Source organism: Mesocricetus auratus, unplaced genomic scaffold (assembly GCF_017639785.1).
Source record: "Mesocricetus auratus isolate SY011 unplaced genomic scaffold, BCM_Maur_2.0 Super-Scaffold_100004, whole genome shotgun sequence".
NCBI classification, from domain to species: domain Eukaryota; kingdom Metazoa; phylum Chordata; class Mammalia; order Rodentia; family Cricetidae; genus Mesocricetus; species Mesocricetus auratus.
This window is the reverse complement of record NW_024429189.1, coordinates 84645173-84654340: the sequence shown is the minus strand read 5'-3', so window position 1 is coordinate 84654340 and position 9168 is coordinate 84645173. Positions and strand designations below refer to the sequence as shown.

The following is a 9168-nucleotide window of genomic DNA, read 5'->3' as shown; positions in this document are numbered from 1 at the left end:
TCTCCAAGACCTTTATCATGAAGGGGTGTTGGATTTTGTCAAAGGCTTTTTCAGCATCTAGTGAGAAGATCATGTGATTTTTGTTTTTCAGCTTGTTTATATGGTGGATTACGTTGATGGATTTTCGTATGTTGAACCATCCCTGCATCCCTGGGATGAAACCTACTTGATCGTGGTGAATGATTGCTTTGATGTGTTCTTGGATCCGATTTGCCAGTATTTTATTGAGTATTTTTGCATCAATGTTCATGAGGGATATTGGTCTGAAGTTCTCTTTCTTAGTTGTATCTTTGTGTGGCTTGGGGATCAAGGTTATTGAAGCCTCATAGAAAGAGTTTGGCAAAGAACCTTCTGCTTCTATTGTGTGGAACACTTTGAGAAGGATTGGTATAAGCTGTTCTTTGAATTTCTGGTAGAATTCTGCACTGAGGCCATCTGGACCTGGACTTTTTTTGGTTGGGAGACTTTTGATGACAGCTTCTATTTCCATAGGGGTTATAGGTCTATTTAAATTGCTTATCTGTTCTTGATTTAGTTTTGGCAAATGATAGCTGTCCAGGAAGTCATCCATTTCCTTTAAATTTTTGAAAATAGTGGAGTACAGGTTTTAAAAGTATGACCTAATGATTCTCTGGATTTCCTCAGAGTCTGTTGTTATGTCCCCCTTTTCATTTCTGATTTTGTTAGTTTGCGTGTTCACTCTCCACTGTTTGGTAAGTTTGGACAAAGGTTTGTCTATCTTGTTGATTTTCTCAAAGAACCAACTCTTCGTTGCATTGATTCTTTGTATTGTTTTCCTGGTTTCTACTTTATTGATTTCAGCCCTCAATTTGATTATTTCCTGGTGTCTACTCCTCCTGGGGGAGTTTGCTTCTTTGTGTTCTAGAGCTTTTAGCTGTGATGTTAATTCTCTGGTATAACTGTTCTCCTGTTTCTTCATGTGAGCACTTAGTGCTATGAACTTCCCCCGTAGCACTGCTTTCAAAGTGTCCCATAGGTTTGGGTATGTTGTGTCTTCATTCTCATTGAATTCGAGGAAGTCTTTAATTTCTTTTTTATTTCCTCTTTGACCCAGGGATGGTGCAGTTGAGCATTATTCAATTTCCATGAGTTTGTAGGTTTTCTGCAATTTGTGTTGTTGTTGAATTCTAATTTTAAGGCATGGTGGTCTGATAAGATGCATGGAGTTATTCCAATTTTTTTGTAGCTGCTGAGGTTTGATATGTTGCCAAGTATGTGGTCGATTTTTGAGAAGGTTCCATGTGGTGGTGAGAAGAAGGTATATTCTTTTTTATGTGGATGAAATGTTCTATAGATATCTGTTAATCCCAGTTGGGTCATTACTTCTATTAGACCCTTTGCTTCTTTGTTGAGTTTCTGTCTGGTATTCCTGTCTAGTGGTGAGAGTGGTGTGTTGAAATCTCCCACTATAACTGTGTGGGACTTTAGATGAGATTTAAGTTCTAATAATGTTTCTTTAACGAATGTGGATGCCTTTGTATTGGGGGCATAGATGTTCAGGATAGACACTTCATCTTGGTGGGTTTCACCTGTGATGAGTATGTAATGACCTCCTTCATCTCTTGATTGATTTTATTTTAAAGTCTAGTTTGTTAGATATTAGGATTGCTACCCCTGCTTGTTTCTTGGGTCCATTTGATTGAAAATTTTTTCCCAACCTTTAACTCTCAGGTAATGTCTGTCTTTGAGGGTGAGGTGTGTTTCTTGTATGCAGCAGAAGGAAGGGTTCTGTCTTCGAATCCATTCTGCTAGTCTGTGTCTTTTTATGGGTGAGTTAAGGCCGTTAACATTGAGGGATATTAATGACCATTGATTGCTCATCCTTCTTCGATTTGCGATGGTTGTTGTTGGTGGAATTATGTGTGGAATTTCACCCCTTTGTTCTTTTGGCTGTTGGTAGAGAGGGATTCTCTAATGCTTATGTTTTTCTGGTTGTAGTTAGCTTCCTTGGGTTGTAGTTTTCCTTCCAAAATTTTCTGTAGGGCTGGGTTAGAGGACACATATTGCTTGAATCTAGTTTTGTCATGGAATATCTTGTTTTCTCCGTCTATAGTGATTGAGAGCTTTGCCGGGTATAGTAGTCTGGGCTGGCATCCATGGTCTCCTAGTGTAGGTAGAATATCTATCCAGGACCTTCTGGCTTTCAGAGTTTCCATGGAGAAATCAGGTGTAATTCTGATAGGTCTGCCTTTATATGTTACTTGACCTTTTTCCTTAGCTGCTCTTAATATTCTTTCTTTATTCTGTATGTTTGGGGTCTTGATTATTATGTGGCGAGGGGATTTTTTTTTGTGGTCCACTCGATTTGGTGTTCTGTAGGCTTCTTGTACCTTCATTGACATGTCTTTCTTAAGGTTGGGAAAGTTTTCTTCTATGATTTTGTTGAATATGCCTTCTGCCCCTTTGAGGTGGATTTCTTCTCCTTCTTCTATACCTATTATTCTTAGGTTTGGTCTTTTCATGGTGTCCCATATTTCCTGGATGTTTTGTGTTAAGGATTTGTTGGATTTAAGGTTTTCTTTGGTTGATAAATCCATTTCTCCTAGTGTATCTTCAACACTTGAGATTCTCTCTTCCATCTCTTCTCTTCTGTTGGTAATGCTTGTATTGGTAGTGCCTGACTGTTTGTCCAGCTTTTCTATTTTCTGCCTTTCTTCAGATTGTGTTTTTTTAATGTCTCTATTTCAGTTTTCAACCCTTGCAGTGTTTGCATTGCTTCTTGCAATTTTCTGTTTATCTGTTCATCCGTTTGTTGCCTTTTATGAATTTTTTGGTTTGTTCTTTCTTCCATTTCTTGCATTTTTTGGTTTGCTTTTTGTTCCATTTCTTGCATTTTGTGCTTTGTTTCTTCTTCCATTTCCTGCCTCTTTTGGTTTGTTTCTTCTTCCATTTTTTTCATTTTTTACTTTGTTTTTTCTACCATTTCTTGCATTTTTTGCTTTGTTTCTTCTTCCATTTCCTGCCTTTTTTGGTATGTTTCTTCTTCCAATTCTTGCATTTTTTGCTTTGTTTTTTCTTCCATTTCTTGCATTTTTTGCTTCATTTCTTCTTCCATTTCCTGCCTTTTTTTGGTTTGTTTTTTCTTCCAATTCTTGCATTTTTTGGTTTGTCTTTTCTTCCATTTCTTGCATTTTTTGGTTTGTTTTTTCTTCCATTTCTTTGAGGGATTTTCCAATATCCTCTTTTAGGGCCTCTATCATTTTCATGAAAGTGCTTTTAAGGTCGTTCTCTTCTGCTTCTTTCGCATTGGAATGTTGGGGTCTTGCTGGTGTGGAGTCTCTAGAATCTGGCGGTGTCATATTTGTTTTTCTGTTGCTGACTGTGTTTTTGTATTGTCTCTTTCCCATCTCTTCTTCTAGTGGGTGCAGAAAGAGCCCCTTACTGGTCTGGGGACCAGAGTTCCCTTTTGGTTGGTGCTAGCAAGTCCAATAATCTGGTGGTTCTTCTATTCCTTGTCCAAATGCTGGTCCCGTGGGTGGAGAAGAAGAATAGGAATCTGGGGCGCTTAGCCTCCTACCTGGTCCCCTGGACCCTATGCTGGGTCCTGTTGTACCTGATCCGGAACAGCTACTCCCCTGGTCTCCCTGGCTCCTCTGGTTTCCTGGTCTCGTTGGTGGGAGAGAAGATCTGGAGTCTGGGGTGCTTGGCTCCTGCCGGGATTGGGAGCTCTGTGCAGTTCCCTGGCGATCTGCAGGCACTGGAACACTGGCCGGGAAGCCGGCCTGTTTACCTGATGCTGCCTGAGGAACAGCTGCTTCCCTGGACTCCCAGCCTCCTCTCGATTCCTGGTCTCGTTGGTGGGAGAGAAGATCTGGAGTCTGGGGTGCTTGGCTCCCGCCGGGATTGGGAGCTCTGTGCAGTTCCCAGGCGATCTGCAGGCACTGGAACACAGGCCGGGAAGCCGGCCTGTTTACCTGATGCTGCCGGAGGGATAGCTCTTTGTGGCTATTGTAAAGGGTGATGTTTCTTTGATTTCTTTCTCAGCCTCTTTATCATCTGTATATAGCAGGGCTACTAATTTTTTTGAGTTAATCTTGTGTCCTGCCACTTTGCTAAAGGTGTTTATCAGCTGTAGGATTTCCCTGGTAGAGTTTTTCGGGTCACTTATGTAACTATCTTCTTTCTTCCCAGTTTGTATCCCCTTGATCTCCTTTTGTTGTCTTATTGCTCTAACTAGAACTTCAAGTACAATAATGAAGATATATGGAGAGAGTGGACAGCCCTGTCTTGTTCCTGATTTTAGAAGAATTGCATTTCGCTTCTCTCCATTTAGTTTGATGTTGCCTGCTGGAGTACAAACTTGTACATACTCCCAAAAATGCACATTCATACAACAAGGACAACTGTTCAACTATGTTCATAGCAGCATTATTTGTAATAGCCAGAACCTGGAAGCAACCTAAATGCCCCTCAATGGAAGAATGGATAAAGAAAATGTGATACATTTACACAATGGAATACTATTCAGTGGGGAAAATAACAATGAATCTTGAAATTCGAAGGCAAATGGATGGAACTAAAAGTAACCATCCTGAGTGAGGTAATCCAGTTACAAAAAGACAAACATGGTATGTACTTACTCATATATGGATTTTAGACATAGAGCAAAGGATTACCAACCTACAATCCATACCACCAGAGAAGCTAGGAAACAAGCAGGACCCTAAGAGAGACATACATGGTCCCCTGGAGAAAGGGAAAGGGACAAAAATCTCCTGAACAAATGGAGAACATGGAGGGAGGGGAGAGGGAGTTAGGAAAAGGAGAAGGGGAGAAGAAGACAGGAGAGAGCAGGAAGATTGAGTCAGGGGAAGAATAGAGGTGAGCAAGAATAGAGATACCATAATAGAGGGAGCGATCATAGGTTGAAAGAGAAATATGGCACTAGGGAAATTCCAGAGATCAACAAGGATGACCTCAACTAACAATCTAAGCAATAGTGGAGAGGCTACCTTAAATGCCCTTCCCTGATAATAAGATTGATGAGTATCTTAAATGCCATCCTAGAGACTTCATCCAGTAGCTGATGGAAGCAGAAGCAGACACCCACAGCTAAACACTGAGCTGAACTCCTGGAATCCAGTTGTAGAGAGGGAGTAGTGTTGAACAAAAGGGTCAAGACCTGGCTGGAGAAACCCACAGAAACAGCTGACCTGAACAAGGGGAAGCTCATAGACCTCAGAGTGATAGCTGGGAAACCAGCATAGGACCAGGAGGCCTGGGCAGTAGATCAATATTTATCCCTAGTATATGAATGGACTTTGGGAGCCCATTCCACATAGAGAAATATTCTCTCAGCCTAGACACACCTGGCAGGGCCTAGGTCCTGCTCCACATGATATGACAGACTTTGAAGATCCTCCCATGGAAGGCCTCACCCTTCCTGGGGAGCAGAAAGGGTATGGGATAGGAGGTTGGTAGGGGGTAGGGGAGGAGGGGATGGAGAGGGAACTGGGATAAACATGTAAAACAAGCTTGTTTCTAATTTAAATTAAGAAAAGGAAAAAAAGAAATTCAAAAACAAGTAGAATGAGACTGTGTTCCCAATATTGTGACACACACATATAATTATACATACAAACACATACACATATATACGTATACATACATTTATATACATGCACACACAGACATACACAGAAATACACACACACATTCTCACATGCACACACACACACACACACACACACACACACACACACACACATACACCTTATGACCCATGCTTCTTGAACAGGGAACAAGAAACAGCAATCCAGATTTAGATATTCAAACCAACATTTCCCTTTCATTCTATGAAGACAAGTAGGAAATCTCCAGTTACAACAACAACCTTGCTTCTTCACCCAAGTGTGTAAGTGTGTAGATTTTGTTCTGTAGGCATGTCATGTTAAATCCCTTGCAACCATTATTTGTCCTTACACAAAGGACTCAGTCAGCCCTTGTTCCTTATTATCTGCAGTGGGAGATGGATAGGATCTGTTTCAGGAGGAGGATGGACAGTTGATTACTTTGGACCTGGATTTTAGCATTAAGAACTTCTGTCTGCTAGGGAGAAGGGTACTGGGTTGGGGTGAGGAGTTCCCTGTGCCAGGGATACTGTGCCATCTGTCTGTGGTGTTACCTTTGGGTAACATACCTTTGGTACATTCTTTCTGAGGCTCATTTTACTCCATTATTTCAAGTACATGTCCACACGGCTGCCACAATATCTTTTCCAAAACAAAGCAAGCATTATCTAACCTCTTTGCTTCAGCAGCAACCCACAGTTTACGAGTAGTGGCTTTCTGCTCTGCTTGTGACCTTATGTCACTTGCAAAGCAATTCACCATTTTTGAATATAGGTTCTAAGCATTCCGTGCTTCCTCAGGGAAGAATCCCTGGAATCCCTGCGTCCCCAAAGCATTGTGACCACTTCACAATCTGGTCACACCTCTTATGCTATCTCAGGTCCCTTAAGGGTTCCCACGGGGGTTTAATTTAGCTCTTCCTACCACGATACATATGCTCTCTGATCAATTTGGTGAGCCACGGCATGCCTCACCACCACTGGGGCTTATCCAGAGCCACAGACCAGGTAAGGGGTCTCCAAGAGAGAGTGGAAACCCCCTTGCCATGATTCTAAAACAGTGTGTATTCATATTTTTATTATAAATAGCATGGCATTTTTATTAAGGTTTTCCATTATGAAATTTATTTTAAGGCCTCTCCATGTGTAAAGACAGCACATGCTACAGTTCTGTATATCTTTCCCACTATATTAGCATCACATTGCTTCAGTTGTTGAATTGTAGATGTTAGTGAGTCTTTGCTTATTATACTTCCTTTTAATATTTTTCATAATTCTTCATACTTAAAATCATTTTAGTATCTGCGTATGTATGTGTGTGTATGTATGTATACATGCATACATGCATGCATGTATCTGTATGCACATATGTGCAGTTCCCACAAAAGGAGGTTATGAAGTGCAATGTGGTGCTAAGACTTGAGCTCATGTGTTTTGCAAGAACAACAAACTCTGGTGCTAGTTCTCAAAGGAGGCTTTTAGGTAAGGTCCAGCGCAGAGACCTCTGGGCCCTGTGTCTGAAGTGCATGGTGTATTTAGCAATAAGAACTTGATTTCCACCTCTGGGAGTAACAAAGGGCAATAGCAATAGCCTGTAGGTTTGAGGAGTTTCTTGGACAACCCTGGCCTACAACTCAAAAGAGGGCTTCTCAAGTTTAGTGTAGGGGTTTTTATTGGATGGTCTCTGGTTGTTGGAGGGAGCATTGTCAGCCCAGATGGGAAAATTTCATTTAGACTTTATATGTGCATTATATACAAACAGATGTATTATAGGTTTCTTTAGGTTAATTAAATTACGGTTAGTAGTATGAATCCTCATGATTTTTTCAGATACTCATAGTTCTGGTTTAATATTTCAGACATGCACAAGATGCTAGTTGTTCTCTAAAATTTGGTATGAACTCCTCCCTCAAATCATAATCTTTTTTTTCTTTAAAAACTTGGAAACTGAAAAATTGGTTTCCTCTTTTACCCAAGAACTATTTGTGGAAGTGTCTCATCAGCTCCTTTTGAACAATGACTATGTGGTAACATGAAATTCACAGAGTACACATTTTAGTATCAGGGAATGACGAGGGACGTCTAGACTCAGACAATACTAATAGGGGTGACTGATGTGGGTGAAGTGCTTGGTAAGCAGACTGGGCATCCTCGGGGTAGGGGACTAAGAACAGGGCCAAAGGTGCCGAGAGGCAATGAGGAGACATCTAAATGCAAACATCAGGATTTAACCGAGGGCGGGCCCTGGCTCTCTCTAGCGCAGATAGCGATTGATAGTTATTTCCTCCATGACGACCTTCTCTAGGCTCAGTGCAGCTGAGAGCCATGGGACATCAAGAGCCATTCACTGCCATTTTCTTTGTCACAGTCAGGGGGACAATGCAAGGTACATATGCCACCTTGGAAGAAGCGACTTGATGGCCTCCTTTTACCCTCCTTCTCCCTATTGGTGAGGGATCTCTTCATAAGAAATGTGAAGGAGCCTCCCCGTGAGTTATGAAATATGGAAAAGCTGGGTAATAAATTTCTTTCTGTGTCATATGGATTGTACCAGCCACACTGGTGTCCTTACCAAAAGCCCCCTTTGGCAAAGATGGCCTTCATATCTGGATTCTGTATTTGTCTCTCTTCTCTACTTCTTTTTGACATAGCCTAAGCATTGCTTGTGTAAAACTTTATGAGCAAACCTGAAAAATGACGAACAGTATCTTGAAGGAGGCCTGGGACAAACAGAACATGGGAGCAGCCTGTAACTTTCTTCACCCTCCATGTCCTTTCTTTCATCTGGGGTAGATATTTTTGGGTCTAGGGATTGAGGGGAGCATGTTTGCCTACCTCTTTCTTTCTTTTTTTTTTCTGAGACAGGGTTTCTCTGTGGCTTTGGAGGCTGTCCTGGAACTAGCTCTTGTAGACCTGGCTGGTCTCGAACTCACAAAGACCCTCCTGCCTCTGCCTCCCGAGTGCTGGGATTAAAGGCGGGTGCCACCATCGCCCAGCTTTGCCCACCTATTTCTTATTGTTTTCATTTCAGATTAGATAAAACTCTCAAGGAACTTCAGATGAGGTAGTAGCCATACTTTTGCCCTGGGTGGAGGGCTGTGAAAGCTCACTTCCTGGTTTGTCTGCTCTGTGCAGTCATTTCTGTGCTACAGACTCACTGCAGGACATCACATGATGGCTGGCAGCCCACACCAGACAGATTTTAAGTTTAGTAGGGAGGTCATGCCCTTTGATCTGTAACATTTGAGGGACTATATAAATTTTGAGACAAACAGAAGTTTGAGGAAGTCTGTTATTGGGGGTGATCCTCTTTCTTTTTGAATATCTTCCCAGGATCAAAAGTTCTGTCTTTACTCTTTGGGTAATCAGTTTCTACTCCCAGTTCATATACTTTTCTAGAAATGATTGGTAGATGTATTCACCCCAAGGCAATCTCTCTTTGCTGTAGCAGGCAATGCTACTTGTCTCCTGATACCATGACCATCAAGCACCAGAGAACATTGGAATCCTACCTGCGTCTATGCTGCCCACTTGAACTGTTCTACCTTGCCTTGGCAAAGTTTGGAGGTTGCTTTTTT

At 41.6% G+C, this 9168-nt stretch overlaps 1 long non-coding RNA gene across 1 annotated transcript in view; it reads left to right on the top strand.

Annotated features, from left to right (window-relative positions):
* Positions 1–6481: 6481 nt before the first annotated feature.
* Positions 6482–9168, top strand: part of LOC121140236 — a 68697-nt gene continuing 66010 nt past the window's right edge. Inside the window, exon 1 of the long non-coding RNA XR_005877028.1 lies at positions 6482–6598. This is a non-coding gene — a long non-coding RNA (uncharacterized LOC121140236). The remainder of the gene's footprint in view (positions 6599–9168) is intronic.